This window comes from Capsicum annuum, chromosome 3, assembly GCF_002878395.1.
Source record: "Capsicum annuum cultivar UCD-10X-F1 chromosome 3, UCD10Xv1.1, whole genome shotgun sequence".
Classification (NCBI taxonomy): domain Eukaryota; kingdom Viridiplantae; phylum Streptophyta; class Magnoliopsida; order Solanales; family Solanaceae; genus Capsicum; species Capsicum annuum.
The window spans coordinates 117,689,198-117,713,483 of record NC_061113.1 but is presented as its reverse complement, the minus strand read 5'-3'; the positions used below and the strand labels follow the sequence as shown (position 1 = coordinate 117,713,483).

At 35.8% G+C, this 24,286-nt stretch overlaps 1 non-coding gene across 1 annotated transcript; it reads left to right on the top strand.

Moving 5' to 3' along the window:
- Positions 1-6,690: 6,690 nt before the first annotated feature.
- On the top strand, positions 6,691-6,797 carry LOC124897523. Its single transcript, XR_007054235.1, has one exon. It is a non-coding gene; the product is annotated as a small nucleolar RNA R71 (small nucleolar RNA).
- Positions 6,798-24,286: the final 17,489 nt, after the last annotated feature.

Below are 24,286 nucleotides of genomic sequence, written 5' to 3'. Positions count from 1 at the left end.
TGATTTTGAGATTGAATTTACTTGTTTTAAAATAGGGTTCATACCCAAATAACCATATTCTTGAAGTATGACACCACCATGTGATTGAAAGTTTTAAATGCATCAAGGTTTACATATATCCATGTTTGACTCATAAGATTCATATTGTGATTTCATTATCTTGACTGAGATGTTGTTTAAAGTTTCAAGATGATTATTTAGCATGATGTTTTGTTATGAATTTCAATGAACTAAAGCATGAATTCCAAGTCTTAAGTACAAGTACTTAGTTTATAAGAAGTTTATGCTCTTAAGTTCCATTGTTATGTGTTATAAGATGATTTAAAGAAAAGCTTGATCTTTTGATCCAAAGATAAGATATGGAATCCACAACTGTTCATCTTGATTATGATTTAAAGTACAGAGAAGAATAATTGGTTTTTAATCTATAAACCCGTATGCTATTTTACGATGGATTTCTTAAGTACGAGCATATAAGTATTTTGGAAGTAGTATTTAGCACCAACAAGGGAATGGGAATGAGTGTATTCTAAATTTTTGGATACTATGAACCACAGTAGGTTAAGCTTTTTCCTAATATAGATAAAATTCAGTGATAACTTAAAATAAGGTTCTACTCTGATGGCAAGGGTTGAACAACTCTCCCCAATATAGGTAAGACGTTGAACTCCATGGTAGCTCATATGGTTTATGTCGGTTATAAGAATCTTCCACAAGAAAGAATAAAAGTTAAGACTTTAGAAACTGAGTGTTATGGCTCACTGAGTTCACTCATACATATTATTATTCATGTTTTATAATGTTGTAGTGCTTTATTTTATTCAATATCAAGGTGAGTCATTTACGCTTCGCATGCATCATTTGGACGCTTTCTTATATATTCAATTATTTTTTTACTTACGTATTTACCCCCACATACTCAGTAAATCTAGAGCTACTTACTCACATATATGTCTATGTGCTACTTTGTGTTGTAATGTAGATTTTGGTGCTCGTTTCTAGTAGCACAACATCATCACCTAAATCTCGACTTTGGTGAGTCCTCATAGTCCGAGGACCCAACTTATCTAACTTCTATTTAGTGATGCAAGTAATTTTGTTATTTTCCGTTTATGTTCTGGTTAACTGGGGTTCAAGTGGCTCTTTAGTCAATAGTAGAGGCTTGTCCAATTGTGTATGTTCTAAGATCAAAGAGTCTGCTTGTGATGTCCAGTTTAACGACTTTTATTTAGTTATGACATTGTTTACCTTCAGTTTTTATATATGTCAGTTCACTTTTCATATAAGTTTCAATCTAAATAGGTACCATGGGTTAGGTTAGGAATATTTGTATTCTTGAGCACTGTGTGATGTCTAGGGGTACTTACAGGGCGTTACAAACTTTGTATTAGAGCCTAAGGTTTTAAAGATTCCTAGGGATTTAGATAAATTGCCGTACATAGAATCTTGATCATGAATGTGAAGCACGCCACATTTATGAGCAAGAGGCTAGGGAAAGAGTTAGGAATCCATTATTTCTTTCATGATCTATCGTGCTAACAATTGTCTCTATCTTCCTTAAATTGTGTTTTAACGTAGTAGAATATGCCTCCTCGCCGAGCTAAAGAACGCAACAACAGTGATCAACCACACCTGCACACAGACCCTCTGAATGAGAATATATCTCATGCTGAATTTTGGGCTCCCTTTCAAGTGTTGGCCCAAGCTGTGAATGCCAATGATCAGATAAATCAACAGTCACCGGTCCCACTTTAGAAAAATAGTAATTTAGCTGCAGCCAAGATTCGATACTTTATGAGGATAAATCCACCTGAGTTCCATGGGTCAAAGGTGGATGAGGATCCTCAACTTTTTATTGAAGAGGTGAGAAAAATTACTCAAATTATGTATGTTACTGAAGAGGAGAGTGTAGAGCTGGAATCCTGTAGGTTGAAGGATATTGATTATGATTGGGTCGTTATATGTAAGGAAGGTAGGGGTGAGAATGAGACTCTTATGAGTTGGTAGGTATTTCAGAATACTTTTTTAGACAGGTTCTTTTTGCGTGAGATGAGAGAGGCTAAGGTTGAGGAGTTCATAAACCTGAGGTAGGGCTCTATAATAGTAAAGGAGTGCTTCCTTAAATTCACTCAATTGTATAAGTATTCTCCCGAGTTGTTATCTACCTCTATAACTCATATGAGTAAGTTTGTTACTGGGGTATCTGATTTGGTAGTCAAAGAGTATAGAACTGCCATGTTGATTGGGGATATGGAAATTGCTCGGTTGATGAATCATCCTTAATAGATTGAGGTAGAAAATTTAAAGGAGAGAGAGAAGAGAAACAAAAGAGTTAGGACTGGACAATGTGAGTTTAGTCAGTCATGATCTTGAGAGGGAAACCATTCGCAGTTTTAGGGTGATTCATCAGTGCCCGCACCATCTTCAGCCAGTGCCCTTGCACCCAAAACTCCGGCAGGAACAATTGGGCAAGACTTTGAATTCCAGGTCTCAGAATAGTTTAGTTGGGGGGCATAGTTACCCGACATGTGCAAAGTATGGAAGAACCCATCCTAGTTAGTGTTTGATAGGAAAAAAAGGGTTGCTATGGTTATGGAAAGTTGGGCCAAAGGATCAAGGAGTGTCCATATGCTAAGTAGGGAAGCAAGAATATTTGACCTCATACTTAGGTTATGAATATAGAAGCTCAGCCAGGCCTCCCTGTTCCTTCATAGGGCGCATCATCCAGTACTAGTGGCGGTCAACACAAGAACCGGTTTTATACTTTACCATCTTGTTAGGAGTAGGAGAGTTTACCAGATGTTGTTACTGGTATGCTTCATGCCTATCACCTTGATGTGTATGTATTGTTAGACCCAATATCAAATATCTCTTATGTAACTCCATTAGTTGCTATAAATTTTAGAGTAGACCCAGAAAATCTCTATAAGCCTTCTCAGTTTCTACCCAATGGGTGAGTCAGTTGTTGCTAGGCGACTCTATAGGGAGTGTCCTATCAAAGTCCTCCATAATATCATACTAGAAGATCTAATAGAGTTAGAGATGGTGAATTTCAATATTATTCTGGGCATGGATTGGCTCCATTCATGCTATGCATCAATAGATTGTCACACCCACGTGGTGAAGTTTCACTTTCCTGATGAAGCAATTTTTGAGTGGGAGGTTAGTTCAGTGTCTCCCAAAGTCGTTTCATCTTTTATATTAAGGCCAGAAATTTAATATAAAAAGGATGTATCTATCATTTAGTTTGAGATAAGGATATCAAGTTTGATTCCCCAACAATTTAATCAGTCCATGTAGTCAATGAGTTTTCAGAGGTTTTCCCCACAGATCTACCAGGGGTACCTCCAGATAGAAAAATAGAATTTGGTATTGATATTCTTCTTGATACTCATCCCATTTCTATCCCTCCATATTATGTGGCTCTGACCAAACTTAAATAGTTAAGGGATCAACTTAAGTACCTCCTAGATAAGGGGTTCATCAGACCTAATGTCTCTCCATGGGGTGCTCCAGTCTTTTTTATGTGAAAAAAATATGGCACTCTCAGAATGTGTATATCTTATAAATAGCTAAATAAGGTTGCCATCAAGAACAAGTATCCCATTCCTAGAATCAATGCTTTGCTCGATCAACTTCAAGGTGATCAACAGATCTCCAAGATTGACCTTAGGTCGGGATACCATTAGTTGAAGTTAGGGAGTAAGACATTCTGAAAATAGCTTTCCCAACAAGGTACGACCTTTTTGAGTTTGTGGTTATGTCATTTGGATTAAGAAATGCCCCTGCAACCTTTATGGATTTGATGAACAGGATCTTCAAGTAGTACTTGGATATATTTGTCATTGTCTTTATAGATGACATACTGGTGTATTTCAAGAGCAAGGATAAGCATGTATACCATTTGAGAATAGTGCTACAAACCCTCAAGGATCGTCAATTATATGCGAAGTTTGATAAATATGAATTTTGGGTAGAATCTATTTCCTTCTTGGGGAATGTTATATTTGGGGCTAGTATTCATATAGATCCCCAGAAGTCTAATGCAGTGAAGCATTGGCCTAGGCCCATCACTCCATCAGATATCATGAGCTTTTTAGGTTTGGCTGGGTATTATAGAAGATTTGTTGAGAGGTTCTCCTCTATAGCTATGCCATTGACTAAGCTAACCCAAAAGAAAGAGAAATTTATATGGTCACATAAGTGTGAGAAGAGTTTCCAAGATTTGAAGGATAGATTGAATTTAGCACCAGTGTTAGGACTGCCAGAGAGTTTAGACAGATTTGTTGTATATTGTGATTCTTATAGAGTTGGGTTAGGTTGTGTATTGATGTAGAATGGGCGAGTGATAGCTTATGCCTCTAGGAAACTTAAGGATCACGAGAAGGATTACCCAACTCATGACTTAGAGTAAGCTGCTATGGTATTTGCCTTTAAAAGTTAGAGAAATTACCTCTATGGTGTGCATGTTGATGTTTTCACTGACCATAAAAGTCTTCAGTACGTATTTTCTCAAAGGGAGCTGAATCGTTGATGTTGGGCGTATTTTTACACTTTAGTATTGTTATCTTAGCTTATTTAGCCTTGTTTTGAGGACTTCTCGTGTGCTTTATTTGTTAATGATGATATAAATAATCATATAAGTGTGCAATTAGGTTATTACAATCTTTAAACATTATTTCAAAGAATTTTTCACTTAAATTGATCATTTAGAGTCTAGACATGAAAAGTAGTTTTACTACGTTGAGCTAGGTGTTATTCTAGTATATCTCGATGGATTATAATATTTTTAATGAGTTCCTAATGGTATTATTGTGTAAATATATGTGGAAAAACTTGTTCATAATGTACAAGGGTAAATTGTATCAAGTCAAGAGTCAAAACAATAAGTTAATGATCAATGTGCGCAAGCCTAGTCTTAGCTCGAGTTTCTAGTTCATCGCTCTTGATATTGTGTTGATTTGATCTCTAATACATGGTGTATGATTATTTAGGATGATTTTTTAGTTGATTATGGTTATAATAGATGTTAAAAAGTCTGGAAATCAAGTGGAAACACACCACAAGACTTCAGACGAAAGACAAATTCACAAGACAAAGGTTGAACGTCAAATTGTAAATTCCAGTGAGCCATCACGTTGGAGCCACGACACAGCCCCCATTTGACTTACATAATCAAAGTGAGGTGACCCTTAATTTACTTAAACCTACACTGCTCCATGACCCCTAATTGAATCAAGCAGCCAGCGCGCCACACTACTCATTCCACACACGGCCAAAAATCTTGGCCTATAAATAAGACACTTAGACTTGTTTGTATTCACTTTTTTTATGTCTTGTAAGATTGGAGAGGGAATTGATAACACTTATTTTAGGGTTTATTTCTCCTTACTTTAGATTTTTAATGGATTATAACATATATTCAAGTATGTTGGTTACAGTTATGTCGATTAGTGGCTAAATGCCCCCTATCCGGGCTTAAATCCAAGAACATGTTATTTTGTAGGTAGTTTATTTTGAATTTTAGAAGTGCACTCCTGAGTAAGTGCAACTGTATCATATTCAGTCAACCAATTCTTATTGGCAACAATATCCTTTAAGTATTTCACATATTTTGGCACATTCTGTAGAATGTCAACAAGAGAAAGGTTTACTTGAACTTGCTTCAAAAGATCTAGAAACTTCTTAAACCTTGCTTTCTCTTGATGCTTTCTTTCTCTTTGAGGAAAGGGCAAGAGGAGAGTCTACTTCTCTACACGAATCTTTTCACTAGCTTCTTTTTCTTTTACTTTCATTTCTACCTTCTCTTGCAAACTATCATCAGTGATCTCAGGAGTATCCTGCTCCTGAACCATTTTCTTCATTTGCATCCAACTCCTCTTCGTCACCGCATTCACTTGTTTAGTATTATCATCAGTGTCACTAGGCAATACTCTTTGTGGCTTTGTATTTTACAATCCTGCGATTTGACCTAACTGCAAATCCAGATTTCTTGTGAATAATTGTTGACTCTTCAATTCAGCTACAAACTATGCCTGTTGAACCTTCATGTGCATTGCAAACTGTGCATATTGAGCCATCAACTGCTTAAGTATCTTCTTCATATTACTATTCAAGGCAGTCGTCTGATTATTCTGAATCGGCTGCGGACTTGGTTGCACTGGTCCCTTATACTGATTTGTATTCTGTGCCTAATTACACCCCATGAGAAATTAGGGTGGTTCCTACAATTTGGATTATATGTATTGCCAAAATTTTGTTGACCCTGACAATTTGCATTCCCCACGTAGTTGACTGAATCTGGATTAATAAAACATGCATCTGATGCTCATTGATTCCACAAACTTCAGACCATACATATACCTATTGAACTATATTTTTGCTGTGGCTGCTGGTTGAGTTGTACCTAACTTTAATTTGTTAAGTTGAGTAGTCATATGGTTCTGCATTGCTGCAATCTGTGCTTGTAAAGCGGTGAACTGATCAACCTCCAAAACCCCTGTAACTTTCTTGGGAGCATTCCTCGAGTCTGCATGCCAATCAGGATTACCTTGTACAATTTGATTCAGCAAGGTATATAATTCTTCATATGTTTTCTCTAAAGCTTAACCCCCTGCTGCTGAATCCAAGAGAATTTTTGTATTAGACTCAAGGCCTTCTATAAATATATGCACCAAAATATCATTCGATTGATGGTGATGAGGACAACTTCTGAGAATGACCTTAAATCTCTCCCAAACTTGGTAGAGATTTTCTCCATCTTTCTATCTGAAACCCAATATCTCACTCCTTAATTGAGCCATTTTCTGCGATAGAAAAAATTGAATAAGGAACCTTTGAGAACATTCTTTCTATGTAGGGATGGATTGGTGTGATTCAACAATTAACCATCTCTTTGCTTCCCCCAGTAGAGAAAAAGGGAAGAGTGTTAATCTGACATAATCAATACTCACATCTTCAGGAATATATGTGTCGCTTATCTCCAGGAAGGTTCGTAAATACTGCTACAGATCCACATGTGAAAGTCCTTGAAATTCTCCCGCAGATTTTAACAATTGAACCATATTTTGTTTTAATTCCCATCGACCTCCTTGTTCAGGCTTCAGGATACTGTTAGTACACAAGGTGAGTAAGTGGGATTGCGACTTATCAAACAGGTCTTGCGGCTGGTTGAACAGGAACAGCTAAAGCTAGAATATTTCCAACATTTGGATTAGCAACTATAGGATCGAGTCTTTCTGCCATCAATTGAGCTCATAGTCTCTGATAAAAATTCACTTCTTGTTCTGCAAAGGGCTTTACTAACTCTTTGTCTCTCGCCAGTCCAATATTCAGCTAAACCTACAAAAATTCAGCCACTAAGATCAAGTTGTTAACACTTAAACTTATGATCAAAAACCAAAAATTAAAGCAATTTACTAATTCTATTTGATCCCCGGCAGCGGCGCCAAAAACTTGTTGTGTCTCTACATACACGCAAGTGTACGTGATCGTGCAAGTAATATAATGACTTAGACAGTCAGATATTGTTACCTCGAGGATCAATAAACTAGAAATTTATCCAATCTTTTGTTCAAGACAATTGAGTATTAAGTGTTTGATTGTATCAATATTAATATGCTTTTGTAAATAAAATTTAAATTACTAAACAAGAAATAATCTATGATGACTAAATCATAGTAAGAAACGGTTATAATCAATAATGAGGATGATTCCAGGGTTGAGGTATTTTGAACAATCATACAATTCTCTATTCTATTCACAGTCTACTTGGTTATCGGGTTGATGGTTTGTAAGGTTTATGCCACAATCCTAGTCTCCCAACCTCGGATCTTCTATCTATTGAATTTTGTAACTACAACTCCCGCAGACTTACAACAAATCTTCTAGATTCATGAAGTTGTCTTCCTGCAAGTGAACCAAGCAAGGCGTCTAGGTATATCCCTATCCTAGATGCTAATTCAAATCCCTTATTTTATAAAATAATAAGAACCTTACTCCCTAATTTCTTCGTTCTATCCTATGATTCTCCTCCCGGATTCACATAGAAATATAAATTTATTCTAATGGTGGCCAATCATTAACATAGTAAGCTCAAGAAATTAGGAACAACCCAAATGATAATCCAACAAGAAACTACGAATAAGAATATTAAATAGTAGTCATGTTCTTAGCCTCAACCCCAGAAAAGGGGTGTTTAGCTACTCATGTATGAATTAACCCTCCAAAATAAGTAACAAATACCCAAATCAATCCTTGAAATAAAAAAATTCAAAATAATGTTTATGAACCCAAAAAGAGAGAAATTTCTATTTTTCCGCCGCTGCACTCCTTGACAAAAGTCCCCCACATTATCTTGGATTTTTTCTTTTATAGTTGGGACAAAAATACTTAAAATATTCCTTATTTGACCACCCATCGCGTCGCTCCATGACTAAGATTGCTATTTTGCATTAAAATCTGGGAAATCACGGAGATCAAGTATTTCCCAACAATTGTAAAATGCACCCTCACCGCGACACGCCAGTATCACGGTGAGCCACTGGATTGGGACAATTGTGAAATGATCATCCTCCACGAAGAGCTAAACCTTCAGGTCACCAAATCTGATAATCTAACTTTCTCCGTGATACGGGGGTTTCGTGAACCTTCACTGGAATATGACCATTGCTATTTTGTTGCTCATCGTAATGCAGAGTGTCTTCAAATGAGGATTCTTCTTCTCAACTTCCCTTTTCCTGCTTAATTTTAGTCCCTTGTATTCCTTCACTACTTTCATATCCTCGTTGTATCCAATTATGCACAATTCTTCATGATTTTGCACCTGAAAGTACTAATCATATCCATTAGGCATAAGACGGAATAAAATTTAAATTATACTGAAGAATTCTCACAAAAGTTCTTAAACTAAGTTCAAATCTAGGTGCATAATGGTACTTTGAGCATATAAATATGCCCAAGATCACCACCCCACACTTAAAATATTGTTCTTCCTCGAACACATGAATTCAAAAAAAAAATTTCCTTCCTTTTTTCATCACAACCTCAAAGTTGTGGCCATGAGCACTTACACTTTGCAATAACAAATTCTTACATCATCTTGTCAAAAAAGTTGAGCTCAAGAAATATTTTAGTACAAATTCTTATCTCTTCAATAATGAATTTCTAACATATTGGCAAACTCAATTAAGGAAACACAGTAAGTAATATGGCTTTCATCCACCTGCATCCTCACTTAAGGAAACTTCCCCATATTTACTCACAACGGTAACTATGCAACATTAGGGGAGTATCAAATCAAATTGCTCACTCTCAACAATAAATTTCGTACAAGCTAGTGAATGAACCATAAGCTTTCCCTTAGTGTTCTACTCCACTAATAGTCAGATATTTGGGTGAAGGATCAACTAAGTCTTTTCTGGGTTGTAATAAAGGCTTAAGGACAGGTAGGTACTATTTATAGGAATAGTGACTATTTCTCCTAAGCATTTAAATACAATAACTATCAATTTCCTCTATTTTCCAACACCAATTTATCCTTCTATTTCTCCCCAAAATTTAATTTGTCAACATTTTTTTCAAGTAGCTTTATTTTCTCACACTAGGTTGGGAGTATTTGTCATCTCTTCTATATTCTTGTTATGCACACATATTATAGCCACCCTTAACTTAAGGTTATAGGTCTTTATCAAGGTGCACATTATCCAATTGGACCAGGGCCAAAATAGGTTCATTGTAACATTTCTATTTACTAACTCCCACTTAACCCAGCATCATCAAACATCAATAAAAACTACTTTAGGGCATAACTGATTACCTTTCTTTATCATTTTTGCTCTTAATCTTCTCTTAGTCTTATATTAAAAAAGCTCAGGAGCTTATTTGGATCAAATTACGATTCAGCAAAGAAGGGGTAAGGTTTCATAACAGGCTACCAAAGAAATAGGCTTAAGGTTCTAAGGGGATGACTAAGATTATGCACCAAGGGAGGGCTTTTAAAGTTAAAAACAAGTCTGTCAAAGAATTGCCTACATCACTTTCTGCACCCAACACCCTTTATTTTGCTTTGTAAACACACCGGGCAAGTGTTAGTCATTTCTATTCATGTAGAATATATACTAATCCTCACATTTACATTGCATGTACGACATTAACCAGGTTCCCAATCATGTTCTTTATTGAATTCAAAATTAAGCCAACACTCCAAATTTTATTTATCGAGATGGAATCCTCAGTACTTAAAATAGAAACTCTTATAGAATTAGTTTCAATTATTACAAAGGTGGCCCATTTCAAACACTCCCCTAAGATAGTGATTAAGTTCTCCTAAATTTATTTACTTCGTACAGCCAATCTCCTTAAGACGGTCTTCATACATCTATCATAGTGGATGGCAACTAACTATGACTATTTATTCGTAATTACCAAAGAGGGCAAAAGCAAACATAACTACTTGAAGCTGAATTTTTCCAATAAGGGCGAAATAACAATAACATAATACTTTCAACTGAAATGATATGCGATAAATTCCATAGAGGATAAATTCCAATCCACAAAATAAAAGTTACTAATATTACAGACCAATGTTCCGAATAACTAATACTTCAAACCAACACAGCAAAATAGAAAAATAAAACAGAAAAATTAATAGTGTTCAGTCAAATAACAGAAAAATGCAATAGAATACCAACCCACCACCACACACTTAAAATAAAGCACTATCCTAGTGCTTCCATTTAAGCTTATAGTAGGGTGGCAGTATACTTCCTGATCAATCAAAAGGGACTATAGCAAACATGTCCATGTCTTTCGTAGCCACATCCCCATTATCATTAGCTTCATCATCATCAAATTTATCCTTCTCATCGGACTCCATGTAGAAATACCTATACCTGTGTTTTTTATCTGTGGGTACATCATCATGAACAGGCTCTACAAAATTTGGGCCAATCTTCAACATTGTTCTAGCGTGATGACTAAGTGGATAATCAAGCTCTATAGTGTGGAGATCCTCTGGTGTAGAAGGCCTACCTCCAGTCCATGACATCATCATCATGAGGCCGTACAACCTACCCAGCACCTCATCAGGTCATGTCTGTCGCTTCATCATCATTAAAATTGGGCCAGATACCCCAGCTATGCTTCGAGCAGTAGTGATATCCAGAGGACGAGTGATAAACTTAGGTTTATAATCAAGATCCTCTTTATCCACCTTAAGCATTCTTAAAAATCTAGTTACCAAACCACCAAAACCAAAGCTACGACCCACCTTGGTACGTGCTTTCTTCATAGCAGAAAAAATGACACTTCCCACATTATTTTCCACATCAGCACACATGAGGGAGTATATCAAATACACCCTATCCCAAGTCACCTCAGTCATATACCTGCCTTGTATCAAGCATAAATACATTATTCATCCCCACATTCATGCTTCTTTATTCATTTAAGAGTAGGAGAAAGAAGAATACAAACCTGTAATGCGATGCCTCATCCAACGAGCTAAAGATTGTTGGCCACACAAAAAATTCCTGATGTGTCCATAAGGAGGAGAAACAATAAACTATCGCAAGAAATTTGGGTTCATCTCAGGGATACCCAGCAACTCGTAAATATCAGCAGCGGTGAATTGAATCACCTTTCCTCGAACCTTTAATAAATGTTCAAGATGGTTGGGGTCCCAATTTGCATAAAATTCTCTAACAAGATGCAGGTTGCACTCTGTTGGTTGATGAAAAATAAAATTCATATTAAGCACCTCAATTCTCTGAACGATAGAAGGAAACTCTCTCATCAAGCTGGCCCGATTGATATAGACCTCTGGAATATACTTAGCATTAGTATGGTTAGTATACCACTAATTTCTAGACTTCCTTACAGCCTTAAAACCAAATTTTTGAACTTGACCCCACTGAAGTGGAGGGGTCCTAGGAACTCTAGTTAATTGCCCTCCAGACGGTCAGTTTCTCTTCCTTGCTGGGGCAGAAGGCCCTGCCTTTGCCTTTCCCTTGCTTGACTATGCTTTCTTTATGCCTGCGATTAAGAAAATGCAACAAACCATGCAAAAAAATTATTAAAAACTATAAGCCACCGTAGGTTAAGATTATCTTATAAAATACTTTAAAGAAAAGCTTGATCTTTTGATCTAAAGATAAGACATGGAACTCACAACTATTCATCTTGATTATGATTTGAAGTAAAAAGAAGAATAATTGGTTTTTAGTCTATAAACCCTTATGCTATTTTAAGGTAGATTTCTTAAGTTTGGGTTTATAAGTATTCTGGGAGTAGTATTTAGCACCGAGAAGGGAATGAGGATGGGCGTATCCTAAATTTTGGAAACTACGAGCCACCATAGGTTAAGATTTTTCCCATTATGGATGAAGTTTAATGATCACTTAAGATAATGTTCTATTCTAATAGAAAGGGTAGAACATCTCTCCCCAACGTGGGTAAGATGTTGGACTCCATGGTAGCTCACATGGTTTATGTAGGTTAGAAGAATCTCCCACTAGAAATAATAAAAGTATAGACTTTAGAAATTGAGTATTATGGCTCACTAAGTTCACTCATACACATTATTATTAATGTTTTATGTTGTTGTAGTCCTTTATTTTATTCAAGCTCAAGGTGAGTCATTTAAGCTTAACATGTATCATTTGAAAGTTTACTTATATATTGAGTTATTGTTTTACTTACGCATTCAGCCCCACATAGTCAGTAAATTCTAGAGTTACTGACCTACATATATGTCAATGTGCTACATTATTTTATAATGTAGGTTCTGGTGCTCATTTTCAACAACATGATGGACTACGGGCATCATCACTTATATACTTACATTTGGTGAGTCCTCATAGTCTGAGGATCCAACTTATCAGACTTTTGTTCAATGATGCAAGTAATTTAGTTATTTTCCATTTATGTTTAGGTTAGCTGGGGTCTGCCCAAATGGCTCTTTAATCAGTAGTAGAGGTTTGTCAGACTGCATATCTTCTAAGATCAAATAGTTTGTTTGTGATGTCCAAGTTAAAGACTTTCATTTAGTTATGAAATTGTTTACCTTCAGTTTCTATATATGTTAGTTCACTTTTATGTGAGTTTCAATATAAATAGGTACCATGGGTTAGCTTAGGTCTATTCGTAGTCTTGATCACTATGTGACATCCAGGGGGTACATCCAAGGTGTTACAGACTAGATTTAAGAACATTGGCTATTTTAGCACACAAGAAAATAAGAGCTTGTGCAGTGTAGAAATTGAGTTTTTGCCTTCCTTTCACACTTTAGCTCTCCTATTTTGAATATGCAAAAACTACTTGATAAAGGAGAATTATTTTCCTTATATAGATGAGTGATGAATAGGGTTGACATATCATTGAACCAGGTGTCCTCGGTAGTACAAGAAACACCTGTACAGTTTGTTACACAAGAAGACAAAATTATGCAGACGCGTGCTAGCTGTACTATTGCCTTGAACATCCCGGGGCCTTATCCTTTGAAGTCAACTACTCATAATCAAAACCAGATAGAATAATTTTCCCTCTTTTTGATGATGACAAACTAGCCACAAATTTTAGAGCATTAATATAGATTTATCATATTTAATTATTGTGATTACCACTCTAAAGATGAATGTTTCCCCCTATCATCATGCTTCCACCATCATTTAACATTAGGACCTGGCCCCTTGTTGTCAATTGATATCCAACTTCAATTACTTCCCCTTGTCATTATGCACCGTTATTCATTTAGTGCATTTGCATACTTCCCCCTTCACTATGCCATTATGTCTGCAAATTCACATTTTTACACTTGGTACCTGGTCCCTTACACATGAAGTTAATTTCCCCCTTTTTGGCATCATTGAAAAATGAAAATAGTAAACCAAGAGTAAATATAGACACATGTTAGTTAAATCATGGCTACTGGGGCAACATTGACATAAAAAATAACTTTAAAATAAAGATAAAATACAAGCATCACCCAAGTGAAAATTTATTTAATATAGAGGATAAGTATCAATACAGTGCATAATTTAAGTGTTCTAGAGAAAAATTCACAGAAATCAAGAAAGGTTAAACAAGGGAGGGACTTGGAAGGATAGTTTGAAGGAGTAGAGCCAGGTTATTATTTTTTGTATCATGACATTGCAACAATTCATTGGTTGAATGCTTTATTTCTGCATTCAAGCTGAGAACCACATCTATCAAGGTTGAAACTCTTTTCTTTAGATTATCATTCTCAATTTAAGCTCATCAGTGACACTTGTACTCTCAATACTCAGACACTAAATTGTCATGTTCAATTTGCTAATCTCTGCATCCTTAGAAGCTAGATTGAGCTATAACTACTCTATCTCTTTGCTGAACTCCCTTTAGCAGTTGGTGCTTGATTTCTTCTTCACATACTCAATTTTTACCAGTGTCTTCGTACCATCATTTGTAATACAATCCCAGGAGTTCCATTCTCATAGACAATACCAAAGTGATCAAACACTTTATTTAACCAGTAACTATAAGGCATGCCATCTTTACCATTTTTCCCATGAGCACCTTTGTGTATGTGTTCCATAATCAATGTAGGCAAACTAATGAACTCAAAACTACTAAGGCATTCTATGACATACAAGTCTGTAGCTGAAGCAATGTTCCATATTTGTGATCTAGGAAAAACAACTTTGTTTACAAAATAAAAGACCAGTTGCAACTCACTCTTGAGTGACTTCCTATTCACTGCAGCCACTAATTTACCTTTAACCTTTAATGCAGTTGCTAAGCACTCTATTAATGTTTTTTTCCTTGAGATAGTCCTCACATCAAAGATAGGAACGTCCAAAATTCTCACAAGTACAGCAATATGAATATTCAGCTTCTTCCCTTGAACGAATACTATCATCTTTATTTTATATTCAGAGAACTCCAATATGGAATAGAATTCCCTGACTGCCTTCTCAAAAACTATGGGAATAGGTCCCTCCATGAGATGCATCTAGCCTTGCTGTTTTACAACCTCTACTAGCTCTAACAATCCAGGTTCTGTTAACACACTTGTGTCAAAAATCCTTCCAACTAACACCTTTTGATTTCTTAAGAACCTATTTCTTAATTCTTTAGACACAACCTTACTTATATCCCTATTTTCCCTTCTAGTGTAGGTGATCATAGATTTTCTTTCAGCTATTTTCCTATTCCTGGGACCAGGTCCCTTAAGAATCTGCTATTTTTCAATATAGCTTCCAAACTTTTCTCCAGAATTTCTTGGTGTTTCACTAACATTATTTTTTCTTAGGACCAATTATACTCTTTCTTGGGCTATTTGATAGAAAGACAAGATTTTCAGCAACCCGGGCATCATCCATCAATGTATTATCAGAAAAGTTTTGAGATCTCAGGGATAATTCTTCATCAATAAATTGATTAAAGAAGGGTTTAGCATTGGAAAAGTAGGAGACAAGGGGTATTTTTTAAGAGGATTTGAGAAAATACTTTAACTAATGATAAGCTTAGTTTTCCTTAGACAACATACAAATGAGGAATTAGTAGCCATTTGTAGGTCCTTTCCACAAGAGAGATGTTTGTGACATGACTTTTCTTCCTTTTGACAAGTGAAGGAATGGATTAGTTTAGATATAAAGGAAAGAATAAGCATAGAAAAGGTTTTTTGAAAGAGTAGGATGCGATCGATTTCAATTTGGAGATGACTCATAATTGATTTTAGAATACGACAAGATTTTTCTTACACAGGAAGAGGGAGAAAGAATGCAACATTATCTTTTAGAACAAACAAAAGAGCACATTCATGACACTGGCCTGTGAGAAAAGACTAGGTCCCTTTTTTTAGAATGAATCCTTCACTTTGTGGGTGTCATATTTTCCTCCTCCAAAGTTATTCTCATAGGTTTATACCTGCAAGGGTATGATACTGAGTTAGATCATCATGCATATATTCTACCAAGGATACCTTCCTCCTAAACATTGTCAAATTTTGAGGAGATACACTGATTCACATGTTAGGTCAAGTCAATTAAATCACTACCTACTTCAATTTTTTATCCTTAAAACATTCTACTTATGGAACTATTAAGAGACCAGCCATCAGTTCTACAAGTTTTTGTTTCATTCACACTGCCTCGATCTCCTTTTTTTGAGATGAATTCCTTTGGGACTAGGTCCCTGAGAAATTCTAACCTGATCATTTATTGTTGGTCTTCTACTTGAGCTGCGATCTGTGACTGGCATTCTCAATTAACATTATTCTCATCTGTACCCTTCAACTTCTTACCACTATCATCGTGAATGAATTTTTTAGTTTCTAAGAATTTACTGCAACTAGGGATCAATAGCTTTTCTGACTAATCAGGAGTTCCATACATAACTTACCTTGTGAAATTTAGGTTTGTTTAGCCAGGGACCAGTTCTTTTAAAATTAACTATTTCAAAATGAGACACTTCCACTTAAAGTATCCTATGAGAGAGAGAGAATACAATCAGACCTTACAAAATTAAGCTTTGAGCCCATACGATCAATAGCCTATTCTTGATTGCAATCCTCTTTCTCATATCTGGAACCATGATCACTTGTTGGATTTAGGAAACCACTTGAGCTTGAGTTCCTAGTAGGAAGGCAGTGGTGTGATCAACTTCCTTTGGCTAATCTAGATAGAGAATGCCTTTTCACAATTTTTAGAGGCTTGAAACCCTTAGAGTAGGAATTCCCTTGCTAAATAATTTTTAGAGGCTTGAAACCCTTAGAGTATGAATTCCTTTGCTAAATATACCTGGAACCAATCATTCTAGGTCTAATCTAGTTCTGACAATTTTCCTTTATGTTCCTATCTCTTCCACAATGAGTACATAGAGGCTTGTGGACCTTGTTCTTAGCATCATGAGTAACTTTCCCTTGAGACCTACAAACTTGAATTTCTTCTTGATAACCAACACCCTTCCTATTATTAGATCTTTGAATAGTTAAGTTGAAAAAAATATGAGAGAATATAGTCCATTTTTGGGATTTCTTAAGTTCTTCCTTCAGACAGACCAGGTCCCTCTCCAACTCCTCATTTTTTTGGTGTGTAGTCATGAGATGATTTGGGGAATCCTTCAGTTTTTCTTCAACCTTTATCTGAAACTTTGAGGCTTCTTTCTTAACTTTACTATTTGCTTCATTTACTTTCTCAAGGTTACTCACCAAGCTCAGACTTTTAGATTTCAACTTAGCAACTTATTCCTCAGTTTTAGTTATCTGAATAGTCAAGGCTATCAATTCAAGCTCCCGTTCTTCTATCTTCCCTTCTAGAGAATAATTCTTCTCCTTGTCACAAGTACTATTATCTTTCTCCAGTTGACTAACTAAGCTAAGATTCTCAAATTTTAGCTTAGTTGCTTGTTCCTCAGTTTATGATATTTGGAGAGTTAAAGTAATTAACTCAAGCTCTTGACCTTCTACCTTTTCTTCTAGAGCAATTTTTTCCTTAGTCATTTCACAAATAGAGTCAATCAACACATTGGCAAGCCTTTTTATTTTTTAGTAGAGTAATTCTGTAAGTTTTCTTTAATGTCAGATAGTGTAACCTCATTTTCTTTTGCATCTTTAGTGATTTCCATAAAAGCAAATAAGGAGTCAAAGGTCGCTTTCTGATCCTCTGCTACTAGCATGGAGACATCTTTTTGTTTCCCATATTTCTCAGATTCACTAGAGGAATCTCCCTATATTTCTAGATCCCGCCTTACCGTATAATCAGCTGCAACTTTGTTGCTTAATTTTATAGGGACCTGGTCCCTGTTCTTTCCTTTGTCACCTCCAATCTAGAGATATTCCTGATAGTCCAATTTATGCATTGGAAAATATTTAATGAAATGCTCAGGACTTACATATTTATGACAAACCTCCATAGTACCTCCATTTATGTTACTACTTTTACTTCTTGAAACTAGCCACTGTTCTTCATAACTCTCACAATTCTTTTTTGCCAAATAGAAAATATCAGTATCTTCTTTATTAGAATCTGATTTTAGATCCCTTAGTGCCAGAGATTTTTCTTTTTTCGTTCCTTGTTCTCTTCTTCTTATTGATTCTTGAGCTCACGAGTCTTTATAATTTCAATAATCTCATCCACGGTGAGAGTTTTCAGGTTGCTTGACTTAGTAATAACATCTACTTTGCTTTCCCAAGATTTTGGAAATACCTCAAGAATCTTCCTCACTTTCATATACAATGGAATCACTTCTCCAAGGCAGTTTAGCTCATTTATGATGGAAGTGAATCTTGTATGTATTTCTTGCATTGTCTCTCCTTTTGACTGAACCACGCTGCAAGGGACTAGGTCCCTTAGAATCAATCACAAGTAAAATCACAAAAAACCAACCAGGAACCCAAAGCCATGCCAAAAATGTAAATAACACAAGATTTAACGAGGAAACCCCCTTTCTCATGGGAGGAAAATCCATGACTTTCCATCAGAAGCACCCAAAACTTTACCATAACTCTAATACAAGCCTACCTTAACAACTCTGCTAAGAACACACATTGATATTTAATAACTCTAACCAATATCAACCTTGGGTAACTCTAACGTAGTTCTCTAAAAATAATAGAAAAGATCATTACTCTTACGGATTGATTAATTCATTTACAAACTCAAACTGGACTTAAGAACATTGGCTGTTTTAGTACACAGGAAAATAAGAACTAGAGCAGTGTAGAAATTAGGTTGTTGTCTCTCTTTTACTCTTTAGCTATCCAATTTTGAATATGTTAAATCTACTTAATGAAGAAGCATTCTTTTTCTTTTATAGAATTATGATAATTAACTCTCTAATTTTGAATATGCAAAAACCACTTGATGAAGAAGCATTCTTTTCCTTTTATAGATGAGTGATGAACAGGGTTGAAATATCATTGGACCAGGTGTCCTCGATAGTACAATCAACACTGCACAGTTTGTTACATAAAAAGACAAAATTATGCAGACGCCTACTCGATGTACTATTGCTTTGAACATCTAGGGACCTGGTCCCTTAAAGTCAGCTACTCATTATCAAGATAAGATGCAATAGGATAATTGACACGGTTCACAATACTTTTTGATGTAATTTGTGCGAGATTAAGGTTTTTGGTGGTTATATAGGCTTCTTAGTTGACTTCAGTCAATATTATTGCTCCATGCATTGGATGGTAAAATAGGTTGTGCTATTTGACCCAAAACATCAATTTTAAGTTGGTAAAATGGTTGGTGTGGTTTTACGGCTTTTATATCTCATTTCGACCTTTAATTCAAAAAGTTGTGAAATTAAGTTTTGGGGCTCAACTTTTTGAAAATGATGTTTTTTTCAAAAAATCTAATATTGTTGCTGAGTTTGGAGCATCAAATATAGTCTAGCACCATAGTTCATTTGCATTATCGAGTGTTCAGATGAATCTCGAGGGATCCTTGTAGACATGAAATTCTCTAAGTCTTTAACTAGTGCACCACTCAATTGGTGCACCACTTAAACTACACTTTGGTTGCTTAAGAGACTTGGCTTCATATCCAAAGTTTCGCCTAAGTGACACCAATCTTACCTAAGCGAATGACACAAAAGCGATAGTCTAACCGTTGACAAAGAGGGTGTCGCCTAACTGTTACCTGATTGCTTGAGTAATGTCTTCTTAAGTGACCCGGTGATTGCTTAAGTGATGCCTGGATGGGTTTAATCCCTTCTTTTCCTAATTTTTCACCATTTTCAAGAATTGGAGCTTGGGATTTTGAGTTTTTGGTCAATCTCATCCACTTTTAAGGATGGGTGAGCTCCAAATCCCTATTTCAGTTATGTTTCTTTTATTTTTCTCATTTAAGTTTTGTTAAAGTTGGATTCTAAAGCTAAATTTGGGTATTTTTACCTGGAAAGCCTAAATTTTGTAATTCTTCAATTTAAACCCAATTTTCACTTGGGTTTTCTTCTATAAGTTTCTTTAATCATGGAAAATATATTTTTGGACTAAAATTTTGATTTTACCTTTCTTTTTCGGGTCTGTTTTGACCGTGACCCAAAAATAGGCAATATGATTATCATTAGCTTTCTTTTAAAACGTAGATTTTATATTTGTATATAGTAGTTGATTTTGGGTCCATTCACGAGGTGAAAGCTCGGTGTTCTAGTATTGTTTGTACTAATTTCGACATTTGAGGTACATCATTGCTTAACTTTTTTCAAACTAGGTTGGGTAGTTAATATTAGTATAAAATCATGTTATGCTTGTGGGAATTAATCATGGAAATAGATTTATTATTGTGTTGTATCGGTGTGGGAGCCTATATTATTGTTATTTGGTTATTTTGAGACATTATTTTCTATGTGTGATCATGTGGAATCTTATATGATGTTGTTGGCCTTGTTTAAGTATATTTGGTTGTATCTTTTCTAATGAAAAAGCTTAAATTGGAAATTATGTAGTACCAATGGCATATTGTTGTGTATTTTACTCTATTGGCATATTAATTACATTAGATTCATGGATGATTTGCATAATGAGTGGATTTTGGCTCACATGGTTGGTATAATAGTTGGATTTGGAAATTCTCATTTTGGTTGGTTGTGAGAATTACATCCTCATATCATATACATTCATGAAACATTAGTACCACCGTGGAAATACTGGAAACACTACTTTTTTCTGACAAAAAATGTGACATCTTTAAATTCTCTACTGATGTATGTGTTGGATGAGAGTTATGGATATTGGTATTGGATATTATTTTAGATATTGGATTGTATATGGGTTAATCATCCCTCCGTGGGTCCTACGTCAAGGGTACAACTCGGTAGGTATATACCTAGGTTGTCCGACAACCTCGAGCATAACATATCATTAATATTTTCATTGTATCTCATATATTTTGTTTGTTCTATGTTGTATTATTGTCCTTGATAACATATCTTTCTAATTGTACTTATTTCTTATACTTGTATTTGGTATATGCATATAACCATGCTTATTTCTCATATTTGTGCTTGGTATATGTGTATGTTGTAGAACTATTAGTGGAGATGTATGGGCTACCGTCTGGGACATTTTCTGATAGTAGGTGGATACCCATTGTGTGTATTTTCTATTCTTTATTTTCTACTTTTCTTAGTTGTCCTATGATCCCTATTGAGTATAAGTGGACTGTACTCACCCCTACTGTGCCCTTTCAGTGCAGATCTAGGTACGAGTGCACCATATGATAGCTGATTTAGACGGTATCTAGAGCCTATTTGAGGTAGTGGATGATTTATGCATCTCGAGTTGATCTACTACCTTTTCTTATCTATCTCATGTTTTATTTTGTATTTTGAGATAGATTTTGATCCTTTTGGACTATTATTATATTTTTGACATTTGAGATGTATTTAGTAGTTCTCATATTGTGACAAGGTTTTGGAGTAATGTATGGTATCTTTGGTTATGTATTTACGCTGATACTCTATATGTGCGGTTCGACTCTAATCTCGGAGTCTTGCCTTGGGTTTTGGTACTAATTTTCTCATTTCATATCAATTTTGGTGATAGGCTTACTTGTCAAGGCTTTCCTTGATAAGTGCCATCATAGCCCTTAGTTTTTGGGTCGTGACACCAAGGACATCAACACCAAGCTTGAAAATGTTCCATGCTACCCATCTCTTTAAGTCTCTCCACTGCTCTTTTTGGTCAGGCTCTCTCATTTTCCTCTTACTCTTTACCACCCTCAATCAATGGTCATACTTAGCTACAGTAGTTGGCCCCACAAAATCCATCTCAAATATGAATCTGCAAATAGTCTTTCAAATAAATTAACTCTAACTCCTCTAACTAGTATGTGCTCCAGTGGAGGCTTATCCTAAGCTCTCATCTTTGATGGTGTGATCAAGGAAATAGATTTAACATAGGGTGCATAAAAATCACATACTACTTCAAGACTGTAGGGTCCTAAAGGCTTGCCTATCTATCTGAGCCTATATCTATTAAATGTAGCCTTTAGGTTTGGAATCCCTATCAAGGTTGTTAGCCTAATATGAGGCTCCTTAACTATATTTCATTGAGGTCTACACTGATTGGTAATAGCACTATCTCTATCCTATATGCTCTATATGACTACCACACACCATCTCTGAATGGCCTAAGCTACTGGTACTACGAAGATGTGTGTAGACTCCTGGGCTACTGGAGCTGAAATAGAGGCATCTTCAGTACCCTACAATGTTTCTGAACCCTCATTAGGATAGGGTGAATTTATCTCTCTATCTTTGGTGTATGATGTATACTTTGCCCCCATTTCAGATTGGGGTATGGATGAATCTTTCTCACCAGAACAAAACTAAAATCTTCCTCCCCCTTATCAAAATGGGTAGAGACAAAAGAGTATGGTGGTGATGTTCATGCAACCTTCATCCTGGGTCTAGTTTGAATAACATAAGCTAGGGGGCCTGGGGTCCAAACTAAGGTGCAAGTGGTGGTTCAGGCTAAAATCTTGGCTGAATGGTAGATCTGGCTATTGTATATCTCTGAGCCTGGTTCTGGGTCTGGTGCAGGGAAAATGATGCACTATTAATGGAGAACTCCTCCACGGATCCACTCAACTCGAGAAACTCATTTCTCAATCTGTACTGTACGTCCTTATTTGGTGTGGCTTTTGGTGCCATAGTACCTATAAAGAGAATTGTTAGTAATATAATCACAGTAATTGAACTAAAAAGGAAAAGAAAAGTCAGGTCTCATTTCAGGTCCAACCCACGAGTCCATGTCATGACTCATGGGTTGAAATCACCAATCATAGGCTGGACTCATGGGTGAGAAACTAACCTATGAGGTTAACCCATGATTCGTGGGTTCAAGTTATAAGTTGTGACTAAGCTCATGGAAACCAGCCAAAGCCTCTGAACTTCAGGGATCCAGGTCTAATTCCTATGAGTCCAATCCATGACTCATGGGTTCAACCTATGAGTCGTAATTTGGTCTCGCTGGTTCACACCTGAAGGTAACTCAATTTCTGTCCAAACTTCTAATTCAAAATCAAATCATATTATCATTTTATAGGCCAATTTCAATCAGTATGATTCAAAGAAACAAAAATAAGTTTGAATTCACCCTTTTCCAGTTCAACATAAATCAATTTAGTTCAAAGCCCTATTTAATCCAAGGATTTCAATCTCATGGGCACCAAGATGATTAGGGATTGTTAAAATCATATAAAGCATAAAAATCTTACTTTTTGTTCTTAAGAGATGCCAGTTTGAAACAAGTGGAAAGAATCGTATTCTGCACAATGGTAGCTCTTGTGTGTGATGTGGACTTAGGGTTGCTTATGCTGGAGAAGGGTTATTAGATGGTGGGAGAGTTTAAATTTGAATGAGAAAATGATATGAGTAGGGTTTGTATTGGGTTTAGGGTTTTAATTTAAGGGAATAAACAATTTGAATCAGGACGCATGGGTCCAATGATTTAAAATCTAAAATCTGGCTGAGTGGTAACTTATGACTCAACCCATGATTCATGGGTTGTCCCCATGAATCATAGGTAGGAGTCGGGGCAGACCTACGTAGGTTCAAGTGGGTTCATATGAACCCACTTCTTCGAAAAATTACACCATATATATAATCAGTCTTTGAAAGTGTACAAGATATATAATAATTTCTGAATCTATTTTAAACATCACTGCTCCTCAGCCCAGTGGTAAGGCGGGTTCAAGATTTTTGATAGGTTCGAAATACCGAGTTCAAAACCCACCAACAACCTTTTTTTCTCCTTTTTCTTAAATGTCAGATAATTTTTTCTTTTTAATTTTTTTAATATTATAATATTACTTTAAAATTTAGTTAATCAAAATTTGTTTGTTTATTTCTCTGTGTATTCATTCTTTTTATATGTTTGAACCTACTTTCCTGAGCGGGATCTACTCTTTTGTTGTTGTCTATTTGAATACACTTGGTTAAATTTTTGGGTCCGTCACTGCCTGTAACCCCAGTTGAAAGGGTGTTCATCACCTTACCAAGGGGTACGAACATTGGCTGACGTGTATCTATTATATTCAAGTCCAAAAGGACTAAGGTGTCAAAGCCTGATCTGATAGGTGACCCTTTAGAACCTACAGTGGCATCATAGTTCTAGGACTTAGGGACTTCTACCAAAGGTCGCCTAACTAATGGATGAGCCTTTATCCTCACAACAACTTCGTGCTAAGTACTACTTCCAATTGATTGACACTGATAACTGTAATGCTCAGTGCTACTAATAATTGAAGACTAAATATAAATACATAATCTAAAAGAATTCAAAGCATGTAAACTG